Source organism: Bemisia tabaci, chromosome 3 (genome assembly GCF_918797505.1).
Source record: "Bemisia tabaci chromosome 3, PGI_BMITA_v3".
NCBI classification, from domain to species: Eukaryota; Metazoa; Arthropoda; class Insecta; order Hemiptera; family Aleyrodidae; genus Bemisia; species Bemisia tabaci.
This window is the reverse complement of record NC_092795.1, coordinates 5882766-5886525: the sequence shown is the minus strand read 5'-3', so window position 1 is coordinate 5886525 and position 3760 is coordinate 5882766. Positions and strand designations below refer to the sequence as shown.

Below are 3760 nucleotides of genomic sequence, written 5' to 3'. Positions count from 1 at the left end.
AACTTGTCATCTTCAGGGTTCAAACACGGGGCCTTATAGTGCAGGCAGCGACCAATCCCTCGACCCCAACTGCCGTGCTAAGAAAAAACTCCGTATGAGCCTTCATTGCCAAATTTCCTTAAAAAAATCACTAATTTTCAGGGAAATTTGTGAACATTTTTCTCCCAATTTCTCAGATAATTTTGTTTGTAATTTAATCTAAAGCGTCTGAAAATTTCAAGGAAAAATATACATAACTTATCTCATCAATGAACATTTTATCGGAAGAAATTTGGCAACTCTCGAATGTTCACACGGCGTTCTTCCTTAGCACGGTAGCCTACACCACCTATGCTGGCTGACAATGATTAAAAAAATAACATGCAAATGATGCATGAGTGCAGTGAGCAAGTGCTCCGTGAGATGCATGCATCTCATCTGCCAAGCAGGCATGCCCGATAGACCTGCAAAAAAGTCAATGATCACCCGGCAAGGTTACATGCAAAAGCACCAGCGATAGTTTATTTCTATCTCAGCATTTGTACTATGATACGAAATGAAATTGCAAATTTTGACTTTCAGCCAATGATGGAGATCTTTGAAGCGGCAACATCGGCGTGGCTAGCGGGAGGTGAGGTTCAGGGCGCTACGAATGTATTCGCCGTGGCATTCTTCAGGGTTGGCTCATCCGCGTTACATTCAGGGTGAAGGCAGCGACATCAAATTGCTAGAGCGGTCAGTTTGTTGTGCTACCAGGAACCAAAAGTTTGGAGAAAACGATGGTCCGTTCCGAAATCACGAAAACTTTGAAACAGATCAAAACAGAGGAAAAATAATGAATATCGACAATGAAACTGCAAAAAAGCGTATCTTGGTTGCGGTGTTTCAAAATTTCGCCCCTAAAACGCGTAATTAATAGCAGCGAATCGGCAACTCACTAAAAAAAAAAAAGATTGGTAGAATTTACCATCCCTTCACGCTGTATTTCACATTGCGTCAATTCTACCAGAAGAAAGGTAAACGTTATACTATATACTGGTACAAGTAACCATTCCTCCTTGATTGGGTACCACCTGGGAAGAGGCGACGGGGACGTCCCGTGAAGGGTTGGCGGCAAGGCGTTGACGAAGAGATGTTGCGGTGTCAGTTGCCCGATAACCTCTGGGAAAACAGGCATATGTGGCGTTTGGGTGTCATAGAACGCCAGAGTGCGTTGTAAATCGACTTTATATTATATATCCGCGCGAATGTTCTCTGGTGGAAAAAATTAAATTACCCGGTTAAATTTGACAATAGCTTATGTGGCTTGGTTCCTTTCTGCTAAACGCGGTCTGAGTGGATTGTCTTTTGCAAAAAGGAACCAAGAGCATTCCACCTTTGCTAGGGTTGTGCGACTTGCGTGGTTGCAATACAATTCTTGAAATCATGACAAAAATTAAATTTACAACGGTAACTTTTATCTTGACTTTATAATTTATTGTGAGTAAAGCTAAAAATTGTTCAGATAATCAGTTGGATTACAATATGCAATAAGGAACCAGTATCGCTGTCTCTTCCGTGAAAGCACTTTCCTGCATAGGGAATCCAATGGCATATATGTTGTTTCTAAAATGAGCTAGAAACAGTGGTTCCTTATTGCAAAATGTAGTCCAGTTTATATTTGCAAGGTAAAACAAAAAGTTGCACGATCTTGGCGACATTGGGATGTTCTTGGTTCCTTTTCGCAAAATGCAATCCGCATGTCATCGAGATCGAGATTATCCATTAATGACGTCAGTACAGATGCGCGTTGTACATACGCTTCATCGAAAAAATACGGTCTTCTGCCGCAATGTCCAGAGAGTCTATTGCATTGTAATTGTGCAGATGCTGAGCTGAAGGTCAACCACGGTTTTCTTCCAAGTCGGCGCCGCCTTTCTTGGTCTCTCTCTCTCTGTTTTTCCCCCCCTCTCTCTTCGCGGCCTCTCTCAAGAGGACTCCTCTCTCATTAGTGGTCCGTTTTCCGACCAAAATAGTTCGAACCTCGGTAATCGCATGCCCGTTTAACCGCCGCGAGATTCGGATCGCCGCCGGTCCCGAATTTTATTTTTTTTTTTCTTAAAAAAAAGAAAAAAGAAAATTCCAGCTCAACTCCGATCGGGAAAGTCGTGTCCTGCAGTCGGGATTTTTCTCTTCCTTTTGACCCCACGTGAAATTTTAATTTAAGGCCTGATTTTTGGGCAAAGCTTTCCGTCTCAGTTTCGGGAAAACATTCTTCTTTCTGAAGGAGTATTTTTCATGACTTAGATATAAACACAAATCATCTCTCTCGGGACTCCTTCATCCTTTGAATTTGCATCCTCTCTGTCGGATAAAACACTAATTATCTCATTAAGGTAAAATTCTATTTCTTTCCATTCATTTTGATTAATTTTTTCGCACAGTGACCAATGGCCCCTCCCCCTCCGACGCTGCAAAACTGGTTCGGGTTATGACTGACTATCGTGTGAGGAAACCTCATCCTGACATGAACAACTTTGTACATATAATATGTAAATCTATTTTAAAATTATTAAGTAAAACACATTTTTTTAGGTGATGACTATTATTGGACACAAAATATGAGCATTACTGATTTGCAATTTATCCGATCAAAATAATAGTTACTTTGACATTTCTATCATTTAGAAATTTACAATATTATCCTTTCTTCTATCCACTGACAAACTTTTATTCCTTCATATAGAGTATTGATATCAGGGGAGAGTAAATCCAATTTAGCTGCATCTAAAAATCCCAATAAAACAAAGAGAACACATGCTTTAGGCTGGCACGTCCATGTCACTGCTTTAGCCGGTAACATAAAAATCTAAGTTTTTGTTTACGGTGAATGATGAGACTGCTCTCGTAAAAGAGTTTAAACGATTTACGAGCTTCTACGTAATACCCAAGTAAAAACATTTCCCTCAAAAATTGCTATCTTCTAAAATATGTAACCCACAGATAAGAAGGAGAAGATCATTGCGTTTCATTTGGAATTTCCAATACGGCAAGACGACTCCTTCAGTTAGTATCTCAGCCAAAGAACACGTTGCGAGGTTGGTCATAGCGCCTTGATGTAGGATGCAACTATTCGTACTCTATGGATGTCCGTGTTGCCTATCCAAAAAACGAAGGCGCTTTCAAATTTTGCCCATAACGCTTAATTAAATGCATCAGCGCGATACTTTGTACGAACGTCTGTGTTGCGGTTATTCACTGTTTCAACATAATGTAACACATATTCATTGGATAGTATTCTTTGAAAATAAAATGGTAGTCAAGATCAGATATCACGCAAATATTTTTATAGGTGATAATACGCAAATAACTCAAAGGACTTTACTGCCAGTTCATTTTTTTGAGTAGCAGTAGACGACTCAGATTCAAACAAATCCTAATAAAATATTGTATAAATGAACATCTCTTCTACAAAATCAACAGAAAATCAGTCATCTAGTTTTGTCCGGATTTTTTTCGCTTCTTATTCTTTTTGTAAGTCGGATTTTCAACGCTGATTCCATCGCAATCGCTGTGAAAACCGCGTTCAATTTAATTTTTAGCACCAATCGCACTTGCAGAGATCATCAAACAAAATTTTAAAATCTTCCGAAAATATTAAAAATGCCAGTAGGGTTTTCGAAGGAAATAATTGTTTTGATAAATTAATCAAAAAATATTAAGAAGACTGACGACAATATTTCAGAAGCACTGCAATAGAGAAATTGATCTTTTTTTATTCGCCTAGGATTTTAAAGAGGTT

General features: G+C 39.1%; 1 long non-coding RNA gene across 1 annotated transcript; it reads right to left on the bottom strand.

Moving 5' to 3' along the window:
- Positions 1 to 474: 474 nt before the first annotated feature.
- On the bottom strand, positions 475 to 3537 carry LOC109030820 (uncharacterized). The gene is made up of 2 exons (XR_011899428.1): positions 2960 to 3537; positions 475 to 783 (listed from the first exon to the last, which is right to left on the bottom strand). It is a non-coding gene; the product is annotated as an uncharacterized lncRNA (long non-coding RNA).
- Positions 3538 to 3760: the final 223 nt, after the last annotated feature.